This window comes from Mobula birostris, chromosome 8 (assembly GCF_030028105.1).
Source record: "Mobula birostris isolate sMobBir1 chromosome 8, sMobBir1.hap1, whole genome shotgun sequence".
NCBI classification, from domain to species: Eukaryota; Metazoa; Chordata; class Chondrichthyes; order Myliobatiformes; family Myliobatidae; genus Mobula; species Mobula birostris.
The window spans coordinates 95,957,888-95,973,237 of record NC_092377.1 but is presented as its reverse complement, the minus strand read 5'-3'; the positions used below and the strand labels follow the sequence as shown (position 1 = coordinate 95,973,237).

The 15,350-nt window shown below is 43.5% G+C and overlaps 1 long non-coding RNA gene across 1 annotated transcript in view; it reads right to left on the bottom strand.

The window, feature by feature from the left end:
- LOC140202254 (uncharacterized) overlaps positions 1 to 15,350 on the bottom strand; it is a 57,739-nt gene that overhangs the window by 12,683 nt on the left and 29,706 nt on the right. The window contains exons 3-5 of the long non-coding RNA XR_011887051.1: positions 12,886 to 13,255; positions 9,885 to 10,009; positions 1,019 to 1,171 (exon numbers count right to left, since the gene is read on the bottom strand). This is a non-coding gene — a long non-coding RNA (uncharacterized lncRNA). The remainder of the gene's footprint in view (positions 1 to 1,018; positions 1,172 to 9,884; positions 10,010 to 12,885; positions 13,256 to 15,350) is intronic.

The following is a 15,350-nucleotide window of genomic DNA, read 5'->3' as shown; positions in this document are numbered from 1 at the left end:
TTTGGTGACAGACCAACTCTCCTCAAGCTCCAAATGAAATATAGCCACTGCAAGGGCTTAGCACAGAAAGAGCACGGTGTGGGGTATTCGCCCTGCTGGGGAGGGAGGAGCCCGGTTTGGGGAGGAAGACCTTCAATTGCTGTATTAGCAGACCACCCTGGGTGGGGTGTGTGCAACTGAGTGGCAGCAATACTATCAATGTGTATGAATGCAATGGAACAGTACAGAAAGCATTGACTATCAATGTAAAAAATGAAATGTATAGTTTACTCTTGTAAATAATTTTTAAAATTATGAATAAAGTTTATTTTGCTGGAAAAAAGTGCTAGCGTTTCCAGCATCGGCCTGATGTTGAACAATAGATAATAATTAATAATCCTCCACAAATGGGAGCTTCAGTTTAAAGCTATGATCTTCATCATTTTTCGAGTGCTGCAAACAAGCTCTCCGTGTGGTACTCATGCTAACCACTAAACTCACCCAATGCTCGCTGCACCTTACTGATGTAATTTCATACAGTGAAAGCTGTATTTGAAATGTGCTTGTACAGTAAAGCAAGAGATTATGAAAATATTCAAAGTTCAAAGTGAATTTATTGTCATGCACGTCACTATATACCACCCTGAGCTTCATTTTCCTGTGGGTATTCACAGGAAAAGTATAATGATATAATATTGTAAAGAGATACAATCGATTCAATGATAACATACATACACACACACACACACACACACACACACACACACACACCGACAAGCAATCAATGTGCAAAGGACAAACTGCAAATACAAAAATACTACTACTAATAAAAGAATCGGTAACTAATACTTTTACTCTGACAGGCACATACAAGCTTCGTACTCTCAAAATTTAACTTTTGAAGGCCTCCCACTTACCAAGTACACCTTTGTCAGAAAACAGCCTGACCCAGTCCACACTTGCCAGATCATTTCTGACACCATCAAAATTGGCCTTCCTCCAATTTAGAATCTCAACCCGCGGACCAGATCATACTCACTCTGAAACTGATGGCATTGTGATCACTAGATGTTGCAACCGCCATGAAATTTCCAACTGCACGTGTCACCATTGAGTTGTTTGAGTAGGAGGTTGGAAGCCGTAGTGACCATGGAAAGGCAGGTTATAGCCTAAAATAAACACTATTGGAAACCTGAAATAAAACAGAAAATGTTGTGGGTCTACGTTGACTGTTTCTCTTTCCAAAGATGACTGACTGACATAGTTTTTCCAGCATTTTCTGTGTTCGACCTGAAATGTTAAATCTGTTTTTATTTGCACAGATGCTGTCTGGTCTGTTAATCCTTTTCAGAAAGGACAAGTGGTGACTTTGACAGTTTAGAGAAAAGTGGAGATGTGAAACATCTATGAATCCGATTTCATTAATTTCCCAGCATACTTTTAGGTGTAGTAGTTTGTATTTCGGTGAACGTTACCCATTTGGAAGTATCCTCGGGTGATGTAAAATTGAACAATTTGATGCTTCACTAAGCCAGCAAAATACAGACGGGTTCATTGTGAAGAATTTGACAGAGCTAGCTTTCAAGATTGCATGGATTTTTATCATGACACAGAAAGACATTTGCTGACAGACCGTTGAAGAAATGTTCTGGCTACTGTGAAAATCGTGCATGCTGCTTTCAGTAAAAAAGATGTGGTTGGTCCTAACGCAGATGCAAGGGCACAGCTGTCCGATGCAACCATAATGAAAAGTGCTAGAGCGATTTTTGGGTTTAGGACACATACATTTAACAATTGATTTTGGCTACCTGAAAATGTATTGTGGATTTAATTTGGAGTACAGTTCTGAACAATGGGTTCCTAAAAGCTGTGAATCCCAGACCAGACAATGCTGATTAAAATTCATTTGGATGTCTGTGGTGTGGATGTGAATCAGGAGGTGTGAAGGTTGTATGTAGTTTCAAAGAAAGCATTGTCCATACATTGTAAATATAGAATTGTCCTTTGATGTTTGGCACATAAAATATCGAGCTCCATATTAGGCCAGCAGACCTTTCCACCGAAAGCATCTCCGTTCATATGATGCCTGCTGTACCTTGTTTTGTTGAAGCTGCTTTGATTCTAACAGTTCTTTTCTCCAGTGACTTCATTCCCACAACAAAAAGGATGGGAGAAATTGGAAAAGGAGGCTGACAACAGTTAACTGCAGTTATTTGTGTTTTTGCATAGCACCATACACTTGACATCTCAGAATTATACTTCTGTTTATTTCTGCAAAGCAGAAATACTTCATGAAGAATTAGTGCCATTAAAAGGTCAAACAAATGGTAAAATTATTTGGATCGTCTTACTTGATTGCATTCCAAGTTCTGGAAATTTTTTTCTTGATTGGAAAAAGGTTAACGTTGTGTATTCAGGCTGTGTACAAGATATGTAAGAGACTGCTGAGGAAAGGAAATACTCATTGACTTCTCTTTGTTGTGTTACACACTAAGAAGTAATAATGGACAGAGTAAAAAAGAAATAAAATTGTACTACTGTGCGTATGGGACAAGAGTATGCCTATCTAGTAATGTACAGTACATTAGCAAAGTGTTCCTGTGGCAGGATCCTTGAAAAATAATTGAATCTCCTTCTTTAGGTTCATGCATTATTTTAAAGGAACAAAAAGAAGAATTTGTGGGGAATAAATAAGCTGACTTTTTTTGACAGAAATTACCATAGGACACAAATCTTGGGTAAAGAGCTTTCACTCATCCAGTTTTTAAACTGTTTTGTATTATTCTGCTCTTCAAAAGCTTTCTCCCAGACGTATCTTTGTTTTTTTTTAATTCATGTGGTGTCCAAAGACCTCCACTTTCTTCGAAGTTCGCGCAGATTCGGTATGTCATCTCAAACTTTGACAAACTCCTATGGATGCACAGTGGAGAGCATCCTGACTGGTTGCATTACGGCCTAGAATGGGAACACCAATGCCCTCGTACGGAAAAGTCTACGAAATATATGGATACAGCTCAGTCCATCACAGGTAAAGCCCTCCCCACCATTGAGCGCATCTACAGAAAGCGCTGCTACAAGAAAGCAGTAAACATCGTCAAGAACCCCCAACATCCCTCCCTGCTGCCATCAGGATGAAGATACAGGAGCCGTAGGTCTCACACCACCAGGAATAGTTATTATCCCTCTTGAACCAGAGGGGATAACTGCCCACAACCCCTCAATTAACTGTTCCCACAACCTATGGACTCACTTTCAAGGACTTTCATTCCATGTTCTCGATATATATTGATTATTTATGTATTATTATTTCTTTTTTATCTTTCTTTTTGTACTTGCACGTAGGTTGTCTACCTGCTGGTGTGGTCTTTCATTAATTCTATTCTGGTTATTGGATTTATTGACTATCCCCATAAGAAAACAAATCTCCGGGTTGTATATGTTGACATATATTGTATGTACTTTGATAATAAATTTACTTTGAGCTTCGAAATCTGATGGTGGAGGGGAAGAAGCATGGATAACTTCACTCACCTCAACTTTGAACTGATTGCACAACCTATGGACTCACTTTCAGGGACGTGACAACTCATGTTCTCAGCATTATTTATTCACTTATTTACTTATCAGCAAATTTGTGGATGACATCAAGATTGGGGTGTAGCGGACAGTGAGGAAGACTATCAGAGCTTGCGTTGGGATCTGGACCAGCTGGAAAAATGGCAAATGGAAATTAATACAGACAGGTGAGAGGTTTTGCACTTTGGTAGGACCAACAAGAGTAGGTCTTATGCAGTGAGTGGTAGGGCAAGGGATGTCACAGGACAAGGGATCTGAGAATACAGGTCCATAATTAATTGAAAGTGGTGTCACAGGTAGATAGGGTCATAAAGAAAGCTCTTGGCACATTGGCCTACTTAAATCAATGTATTGAGTACAGGGGATGGGATGTTATGTTGAAGTTGCATAAGATGTTGGTGAGGCCTAATCTGGAGTATTGTCTGTAGTTTTGGTCACCTGTCTAAAGGAAAGATGTAAATAAGTTTGAAAGAGTACAGAGGAAATTTACAAGGATGTTGGTGGAACTGGAGGACCTGAGTTATAAGGAAAGATTGAACAGGTTAGGATTTTATTCCTTGGAATGTAGAAGTTGAGGGGAGATTTGATAGAAGTATACAAAATTGTGCAGGGTTTAGATAGGCTCTTTCCTGTGACTACAAGTAGAGGTCATGGGTTAAGGGTGAAAGGTGAAAAGTCTATGGGGAACATGAGGGGAAACCTTCACTCAGAGGGTTATGAAAGTGTGGAACGAGCTGCCAGGCCAAGTGGTGCATGCAAGTTCGATTTCAACATTTAAGCAAAGTTTGGATGGGTACGTGGAGGTCTGGGTGCAAGTCAATGGGATTAGGCAGTTTAAATGGTTCAGCATGAACTAGATGGGCAGAAAGGCCTGTTTCTGTGCTGTGCTTTTCTATGACTCTTTGACTCTAACACAACTAACATGCATTATGCTTTAAATTCTCACTTGGAAGACAGTGCAAGTATCAGCAGCAAACGCCCCTCCACGTGACCAACAACCTCCAGGAGCACCACGCTGTGGCCGCCACCAAACCGCAGGCGTACGCAGTTTTCAGGCATGAAAGGGCCAAATAGCCAATCAGAGTTGGAGCGTGCCAGCCCGGCCTCCAGATTGGCTACCACGGAATTGGTGCTGGCCAATCATGAGTCCTTGCTGGCTCATTGCGACCCAAAGGCGGCAAGGGAGCGCTGGAGACGGGCTGAGCAGATGGAAGGTGGCAGGAAATGACCTCAGCTGAGCAGAGTGCTTTTGATGCTGTTTGAGTACATTTCCAACACCTGGAACTTGTTTTGTGAAGTAGACAGTCTTTGAAGTGAAAATTGAATTTTACTCAGCCAGCCCGCGGGCTGCGTGACAGAGCGAGGAACAGTGAGGCAGGACGACAAGGGGAGAGCGTTATATAACATCTTCTTTTAATAACACATTTTCAAAGGCTTCTTTCACCCTCAGACAAAGGTTGACAGGTTGTGGAACTTGGAGAGAAGCGCAGGCTCTCGACAAAACCCATGAGGCCTGCCATCGGACACTTGTGGTTTGAGCCCTCCCTTCTTTCCAACATCTTCGCCCTGTCACTTTGGTCTGTGGGTGAAACAAGTCATTGTAAGTGTAGTGTAATTTAAAACGTGCCGGCGAGGGACTTTCTACTTCGGAGTTCAAGAAGTTTCATTTGCCAAGGTTAGAGTGTTAGGCGTGCCATGGAGTTAAGTAGCAAGGAAAGGAGGCCCATTGGCCCAATTTGTCCATGCTCACCAAGCTGCCTACTTGAGCTATGCTTCTTGTCTGAACTTGGCCCATCTCCCACTAAACCAGTCCTATTTATGTGCCTGTCCAAATGTCTTCCAAATATTGCAATTGTAGCTGTCTCTACCACTTCCTCTGCCATATTTCCACCACACTTTGGTAGAAAGGCTTGTTCCTGAGTCTCCTTTAAGTCTCTCTCCTCTTACCTTAACTCCCTCTGGTTGAAACTCCCCTATCCTCAGGGAATAGATAGTAACTTTTCACCTTATCTATGCCCTTTGTGAACTGACATGCCTCTGCAAGAGGGGCCCATAACCCTTTTTATGCCAGTGAAGCCTATGAAACCTTCTCAGAATAATGTATTTAAATATATCAAATAAAATATAGAGCATTGCAAAAGAAACTAATACAGTAGTATTTAAATACAGTTATCAAAATATTAAAAAACTAATTTGTGATATAGTGATATACGTGCTTCTTTATTAATGCACTAAACAACAAAACTATATATAAGACCACAAGACCATAACACAAAGTAACAGAATTAGGTCATTTGGCCCATCGAGTCTGCTCCACCATTTCATCATGGCTGATCCAATTTTCCCTCTCAGCCCCAGCCTGCTGCCTTCTCCCCCGTATCCCTTCATGCCCTGACAAATCAAGAATCTATCAACCTCTGTCTCAAATATACAGAAAGACTTGGCCTCCACAGCTGCCTGTGGCAACAGATTCCACAGATTCACTGCTCTCTGGCTAAAGGAATTCCTCCTCACCTCTGTTCTAAAAGGACGCCTCTCTATTCTGAGGCTGTGTCCTCTGGTCTTAGACTCTCCCACCAAAGGAAGCATCCTCTCCACATCCAGTCCATCAAAGCCTTTCACCATTCAATAAGTTTCAATTGGGTCACCCCTCATTCCTCTGAATTCTAGTGAATACAGGCCATTAGCCATCAAACGCTTCTCATATGACAAGCCGTTCAATCCTGGAATCATTTTTGTGAACCTCCTTTGAACCCTTTCCAGTTTCAGCTCATCCTTTCTAAGATGAGGGGCCCAAACCTGCTCACAATACTCCAAGTGAGGCCTCACCAGTGCTTTATAAATAAATAAAGATGTAAATGTTTTCCCATCCAAGCTCAGGGAGCCTCTGAGGGATCCATGGATCCCGGGTTAAGAACTCCGGTCTTCCTTCAGGCCTCCTAGTCCCAGCCTATCTAATCTCACCTGATAACACAAACCCTCCAGAACTGGCAACATCCTCGTGAAACTTCAATGCACCATTTCCAACTCGATGACAACCTTCCTAGAGCAGGGCGACCAGAACTGCACACACCACTGCCAAGTGTGGTATCGCCGATGTCCCGCACGGCTGTAACATGACGTCCCAAATCCTGTGCTCCATTTACTCTTCTGCAAAAGTAGCAGGGACGTGGTTAGTAGGGAGATGGGAGGAGGGCAGGGTGACTGCCAGCACAGATTGCCACCTCATGCATAATTAGATGATGGAGTTTGGTGGGAATGTGGGGGAGAATCTTTAAAATGGGTTTAACGTAAATGGCGGTCAGTTTGGACTGAGTACACTGATGGATTGTGGGGATTCTTAGGGAAGAGTGGGAGAAGAGTATTGAGGTGTGAGTGGAGCCCATGGCTAAAATAACCCTGAGTTTCTTGATGGGCCCATCTTGGCCTCCCAAGGATGAGTATTGAAATGTACCTTATATTCCTCTGGCTAATATTTCCTGCCAGTGCCCTGATTTGCCCGGGTCAGGCTCAACTGGTACTTAAGGAGTTATTGAAGTTTTTATTGGCATCCAATGTTGTTTTCACAATAAAAGGTGAAATTGTTCTCATTTCAGAAACAGTAGATTGAAAAGGGGACTTGGTCCAAGTATTAAAATGCGAAAGGCAAATATGTAACAAAAACAGAATTTAGTGAGTTTTGGCTGGATGTACTGAAAACAACATAGATCTCAGCGAAGATATGAAATTGAAGGACTTTATAAGACATGGGAGCAGAATTATACCGTTTGGCCCATCGACTCTACTCTGCCATTCCATCATGGCTGATTTATTATCCCTCTCAACCCCATTCTCCTGCCTTCTCCCTGTAACCTTTGAGATACTTACTAATTAAGAACCTATCAACCTCCGCTTTAAATATACCCAATGACTTGGCCTCCTCGGCCATCTGTGGCAATGAATTCCACAGATTCACAATCGTCTGGCTAAAGAAATTCCTCCTCTTTACTGATCTAAATGGATGTCCTTCTATTCTGAGGCTGTACCCTCTGGTCCTAGACTCCCCCACTATTGGAGAACATCCATTCTGTCCAGACCTTTCAATATTCAACAGGTTTCAATGGGGTTCCCCCCCTATTTTTTTAAACTCTGGTGACTACAGACCCAGAACCATCAAATGCTCCTCATATGTTAACCTTGTCATCCCCGGTATCAGTCTCATGAACCTCAAAGTTCAAAGTACATTTATTATCAAAGTATGCATACTGTGTACAACCCTGAGATTCAACTTTTTGCAGGCAGCCATCAACAAAGAAACACAATAGAACCGTTAAAAAAACTCATGCAACAAAGACCGTCAAACATCCAGTGTGTGAGAAAAGAGCAAATCGTGCAAACAGTAACAAAGTAAACAACTAACATCCAGAACTTGAACCACAGAGTCCCTGAAAGTGAGGCCACAGCCACGGAGCCAGTTCAGTGCTGAGCTGCTTGCTGATGGCTGCAGAGTCAGTTCAGCGCTGAAGTGAGTAAGCCTTGTGGAGTAGAGAGCTAAGCACCGGTTCATCCCTTTCTCTCGGCCTTGATACCTTGATCAAGTCACTCAAATAGTATAAAAAAAGTTAGACAAATAACACATGGAACACAGACCCGGAACCCCTGTATCTCCCACCCGATGGTAATAACGAGATGGTCAAACGCAGGCAGATGGCGCCAAACACATTTTCGCTTTCCACTCTCAGCCTTGACAATTTTAATCTTGCCCAACGCTTTAATCGGCATGGGGTAGTGGAGCCAATTACAAGTTTGTCTTCTGCCATCCGGCCTCAACACAGCATCCACCCCCAGCGATGGCCAGCCCAGCCGTACCTGAACTTTTGAGAGTCTAGCTTGCTAAATCTCCTAGGAGATCACAAAGGCACCAGGTCGTTAGTTGGTTATCCTCCTCTGGACCTTTTCCAACGTGACGCTCCCTCCAGCCCCCATAATTAATTACGTCTATTAATGTTTATTGAATGTATGCAGTGTTTCAGTATCAGGGAGTTACACACCAGGGGCACGTCAGCCCGATGTGTCTATCCTAACCATCTCCACCAAGCTATTCCCATCTGCTTGAGTTTGGATCAGATCCTTTTAAACCCCTCCCATCCATGCTCTTGTCCAAATGTGTTTTGAATTTTGTTATGCAGCTGCTTTCTCCGACTACTCATTCAATATTCCGTGTTGCCTCATTCACTTTAAACCCATCGCCCTGTTTTTAATTCCCCCATTCTGGGACAAAAAGTCTGTGCATTCATCCTACCCCTGCCCCTCGTGATCTTAGACACCTCTGTAACGTCACCCCTCAAACTCCCATACTCCAAGGAATGAAGCCCTAGCCTCTCCGACCTCCTCCTTCTCTCAGCCCCCTGAGTCCTGGCAGCGTTCCTGTCTATCTTCTCTCCACTCTTTCCAGTTGAATGATGTCTTCCCTATAACAGGACAACCAAAGCTCTCGCCCAAGTGCGGCCTCACCAATGCCCAACACGTTTGCAGTATCACATCCCAATTCAATGTCCTGACTGATGAAGGCCAGCATGCTGAATCATTCTTCTTCCACCCTGTCCTCCTGTGACACTCAGTGAACTATGTTCTTATTCTGCTACGTCCCTCTGTTCCACAGTACTCTCCAGGGCCTGACCATTCGCTCTACAATCCTACCCTGGTTTGACTTCCCAAAATGCTACACTCTGCACATCTAAAAATTGTGTACGATATTTGGATCCTTGGATCAAAGGCTCATTTACATCATTGATCAAGATCCCTCTCGAATTCTTCCTAACCTACTTAACTGTCTAGGATACTGCCAATTTTAGTATCGTCCACAAACTTACTAACCCTACTTTGTATATCCAGATTGCTTATATAAATAATGAACAATGAAGGTCCCATCGCTGACCCCTGTGGTACACCACATCACAGGCCCCCAGTCTAAGAAAGAACCTCTCTGCTTTCTACTATCAATCCAGTTGCCTAACTCTTTCTGGATCCCATGCAATCTAACATTACAGACCAATCTGCCATGCGAGACTTTGTCAAAGGCCTTTCTAAAGTCCATATAGACAACATCCACCGTCTCACCCTCATCAATTCCACTTTCAAAAACACTAGAGATTCATCACTATTTGTGTGTGTTGCTTGGACTTCTGGCATCTGCATGTTTTCTCTTGGGAGAGACTCATTAGAAACGATTCTCCATACACAAAGCCATGCTATCCTTAATTTGGCCTTGTCTGTCCAAACGTTGATAAATGCTGGAACTCAGCATCCTCTCCAGTAACCTACCCACCACAGATGTCAAACTCACCAACCTGTCGTTCCCTGGCTTGTTCTTTGCTGGCCTTCTCAAATAACGGCGCAGAATAGGGATGCGCAGATGAATCTAGTGAGAGCCAGTAATTGTTTCTGATCCAACAAAAACGCCGAAGCCTGAGGCCTAATGAGACAGGACAGCAAAGGAAGAACAGCATTTATATAACATTCTTTAATGTCTCAAGATGTCTCGGAATGTTTTCATGAGAAATGGAAGCATCACTCTTCTCCATCAGCCCCATATTTTTAATTCTCGTAAAATATCTAAAAATCTAACATCTGTCCATCAAAATCTGTTGGTTACTGGTCAATAAAATATTTCTGAAGTCTAGTCGTTATTGAGAAAACATGAGTGCTAATTTGTGTAAAACAACTTTTGTCAAACAGCTATGAGGTAAACCATTTCCTTTGGAGGTGTTGACTGAAAGATACCAGCAGCCAGGATGCTGAAGAGAACCACCAGATCTTTTGAACGTTCTTGTTTAAACCATCCTCACACACTCCTGAAAGATGGCAGCCCTGACACTGAAGTGCAGTGACTTGCATAAAGAGACATATCTGTGAGTTTAATGTTCGCAACGCTTGTGGCATTAACTTAGTGTTTAAGCACTACCAATTAAATCAAACGTGTCTGATTTGTGGTGGACGATAACTCTCCAGCTTCCAAAGTTCCTTCTGCCGCATGAAGTGCAAACTAACATGGCACAGGCAGAGAATACTCAACGAGTTTCTTTGGATATGACAGCAACCAGCTGGATTATTACAGTCTCTGGGCCATGCTTTGAGTCCAAGTTACTGCAGAGTATGGAGAAAAACAGAAGAGCTTGAATCAGTTAGTGGTTGGCTTCAGACTGTTGACAGAGGCTGGATCACAACAGAATTGAGAGAGTGGCAGTGTTGGTGGGGGGGAAGGAGGAATGGAAGCACAGAGCAGCACTTATGGGGACGGCTTGCATAAATCTGACTGGTGATCCACGGCCTCCTCTACTGTAAAGATGAAGCCACACTCAGGTTGGAGGAACAACACCTTATATTCTGTCTGGGTAGCCTCCAACCTGATGGCATGAACATTGACTTCTCTAACTTCTGTTAATGCCCCACCTCCCCCTCGTACCCCATCCGTTATTTATTTTTATACACACATTCTTTCTCTCTCTCCTTTTTCTCCCTCTGACTATACCCCTTGCCCATCCTCTGGGTTCCCCGCCCCCCGTCGTTCTCCCTGGGCCTCCTGTCCCATGATCCTCTCATATCCCCTTTTGCCAATCACCTGTCCAGCTCTTGGCTCCATCCCTCCCCCTCCTGTCTTCTCCTATCATTTTGGATCTCCCCCTCCCCCTCCAACTTTCAAATCTCTTACTAGCTCTTCCTTCAGTTAGTCCTGACGAAGGGTCTCGGCCTGAAACGTCGACTGTACCTCTTCCTAGAGATGCTGCCTGGCCTGCTGCGTTCACCAGCAACTTTGATGTGTGTTGGTGATCTCTTGAAGTTGGAAGACTCTATGGTGATTTGATTGTGGTGTTTAAGATAAAGAGAGAGCTAATAGAATTTGTTTCCTTTGACGGAAGAGTCCAGAGGAAGAGAACAGCTATTCTGATAGAAGATCTGGAAGGTTGTAAAGATCTCTGATTCAGATTCATTTATTTATCACAACACATCGAGGCAGACTGTGCTTTTACAACCTAAGGATGAGCTGGGGACCAACGTAGCTTGCCACCGATGCTCAGCTGAACAACAGCAGCAAAACAAGCCTCTTTCCTCCCTCCCATCCACCCAGCCACCCACTCACACAAATAGGTGGTCCTCCAATCCCAGGACAGGCCGGGCCGCCAGCATCCACTGGACTCACAGACTCCGGTCTCTGACTTCCCCAGTAGACTCACAGACTCAGGGCTTCTGCCCTCGGGCCTCCACTTACGGATTTCCGATCGACCTTTGGGCTTGGATGACCCCGAGTCTCACCGATGATGGATCCTCAAACCCCGGGCTCAGCGACTTGTATACCTGGCGGCTCACTTGCCCTCATGCCTCCTGCCTGCACAGACTTCTGACACCACCGATCCCAAGGGGAACTCGGTGGGTAGGGGGCGGGGAAGGAGTGTCCAGCCTTCGTCCTTCTCCCCGCTGGTATTCGTCCACACTGTTTGCCGCTGGTCCAACATCCATCCGCAGATGTCCTTTGTCCATGCTGTTGCTAGCCTCGGAACATGGATGACCAAATTCGTCCCCCCAGAGAGTCTGGACACCCATATGAATAGAGCTTCCAAGCTGTACTGGGTGACCGGTTTCAAAGCACAGAAGTCAGTGAGTGTGGTGTAAAGCTGGGTGACTGGAGTTGAGACAAAGATGAGCTTTGAGAGAAAGCTCATTGCACTGAAGCAACCTCTTAGTCCTGTTTTCATTCAAAATATCCAGTGATGAGAACCTTTTCCAAAATCCACACTGTTTCTCGGTCTCTTAGTCATGAACTCACCTTGTAGAATCTTCAGACCGTAAGATCATAAGACATCAGAGCAGAAATGGACCGTTTAGCCCATCGAGTTTACGCCATCATTCTTATGCCTGATTCATTGTCCCTCTCAACCCCGTTCTCCTGCCTTCTCCCCGTAACCTTTGACACCCTTACTAATCAAGAGCAGCTTCAGCTACACTCAATGACTTGGCCTCCACGGCTGTCTGTGGCAATGAATTCCACAGATTCACCACTCTCTGACTAAAGGAATTATCTCCTTGTCTCTGTTCTAAAGGAATGTCCTTCTGTTTTGAAGCTGTACCCCCTGGTCCTAGACTCACCCACTAAAGGAAGCAGCCTCTCCATGTCCACTCTATCGATCCTTTCAATATTCATTCCTCTCTAAGCTCTAGTGATTATGGACCCAGAGCCACCACATGCTTCTTATACATTAACCCTGTCATTCCTGGATTCATTCTCATGAATTAACTCCAAAATTGTGTTGCATTCTTAAAACAAATTGATAATTATTTCAATTTTGTACGTACCATCAAATGTAGCAATTTCAATTCTATAGAAATCATTAAAGGTATCCGTTAGTCTTGCGAGATCATGGATCTGTGCCTGGAAAGTCTTCACTCTCCAGGGCGCAGGCCTGGGCAAGGTTGTATGGAAGACCGGCAGTTGCCCAAGCTGCAAGTCTCCCCTCTCCACGCCACTGATGTTGTCCAAGGGAAGGGCAAGGGCCGATACAGCTTGGCACTGGTGTCGTCGCAGAGCACTGTGTGGTTAAGTCCCTTGCTCAGGGACACAACACGCTGCCTCGGCTGGGGCTCAAACTCACGACCTTCAGATTGCTAGTCGAATGCTTTAACCATTTGGCCACGTGCCCACATAGAAATCTAGAATGTATTCAAACTGAAGAGAAAGTAATGATTAAGCAGAGAAAATCCAAGCTGGTGAAATTCTCTGTACAAGAGCAGCAAGCAAATCTCTATATTATGCTAATATGTGTATCCTTGCATTTCAGTTCAATGATTTAATGCCAATGTTTGCGGTTTCTAGCACTTACCATTGTTTATACAATGATGCATATATTTCAATTGTGGTTCAATCCAATAAAGTAACTTGTGGGAGATTTAGCAATCATCTCTGACACAGTTCATATGCTTTCTTCCTTGTCAGTACAACGTGCGTAGGTACCCTCCATTCCAAAGGCACGTATTATGTATATAATCCAGCCAACCCCTCTTAGAACAGTGATCAGAAAACGTGCATTGGTCAGACGTGTTCAAGTATTGTGAACAGTTAAGAAATGATGTGCTGACATTGGAGAGGGTCCAGAGGATGTTCACAAAAATGATCCCGGGGAATAAAATGGTTAATGCATGAAAAGCATTTGATAGTTGGAAACTTTATTGATCCCACAGGAAATTACAAAGGAAATGGCTCTGGGCCTGTACTCACTGGAGATTAGAACATGAGGGGATTCTCATTGAAACTTATTGAATGTTGAAAGGCCAAAGATATTTCCTATAGTAGGAGAGTCCAAAAAAGAGGGCCCAGCCTCAGAATACAAAGATGCTGCTTTAGGACAGAGACGAGGAGGAATTCTTTAGCCAGATGGTGGTGAATCTGTGGAATTCATTGCCACAGACGGCTGTAGAGGCCAAGTCACTGAGTGTATCTAAATGGAGGTTGATAAATTCTTGATTAATAAGGTGATTATGAGGAGTAGACAGGAGAATGGGGTTGAGAGGGGTAACAAAGCAGACATGATGGAATGGTGGAGAAGACTTAATGGGCCGAGTGGCCTAATTTTGCTGCTGTGTCTTATGGTTTCATGCAATGCCTTTTGGTTGACAAGATTTCTGTCATGGTCATAGGAATGTCACACACTGTTTCTGAGAGATAGATTTTACTTCAGTTTAGAGACATTTGTTTATCCCTCAGTAAATATTAATAAGAACAGATTGTTAGGTTATTGTCACTGTATTGTTTATGAAAGCCGTGGTGTTCTGGTTTTCAAATTGCAAGAATGTCTGCTCTTCAAAACTACTTTAGTAGTTGTATAGCACTCTGAAAGGTGCCAAGAAACTGCTAGAAATACAATTTCTTTCCACTTAGTTGAGAGGGGTACCCATGAACTTTGATGGGAAGTGGGAAAGACTTTCTCCTTAGAGAAAGTGAGGAAATAGGTGTATTGATTTCTTCTGCCTTCATAGTTGAGATTATTATCAGAGAGATTCAAATTTTCTATTTAGACGTCTTAACCAGGTTATTCCACCAGGAGTCTCATAGGTTGCAGCAGAGGGGATCTCAGGGTTGGTGAAAATCTGATATACGAAAATCTGACATTATGTAAACTGTCTCGTCCTCTGCTCTCAAGTTATTTTGGAAATCTGTTCCCCAGGAACCAATGCAGGGATCACCAGGAGAAAAATGCCTTCCCAAAACTCTCCTGCTAAAATCAATCATTGCGATACCTGAACCACCTCTCATTAGTCCACACTTCCTTTTATGAATCTGACAATAGTTTCCTCAATGGTCAACAGATCGGCCCCCCCCCCGCCCCTCCCCCCCATCACACCACCTGGGCTGCATTCAGACAAACATTCTGCCACTGTCTCCTGCTGGTAACAACTCCTATCACCTCTGCTGAACCTTCCCCAGTCTTCACAAGTCTGCACCCGACCACTGCTATGGCTGTAAATTTTACAATATGATTTTGCATTAAATTTCTCATTTCCAAATGACAAAATATTGAGTTTACAGACAGGTTTGAGGAATGGAAATGTTATTTGTGGATCGAGCAATGAGTACAAGTTCTGGAAGTCTCTGTTTGAACTTGATTATTCTATTTTGAGGGATGTTAGCTGGAGCCCACTATCAGAAATAGTCCTCCATAATACTTAGGACCTTATTTATTGTTGTTCAGTCATCAAGTCGAGTCCAACACTACGTGACCTCATGGACCATAGGGTCCATAGCGTTTTCATGGCAAGATACTGAA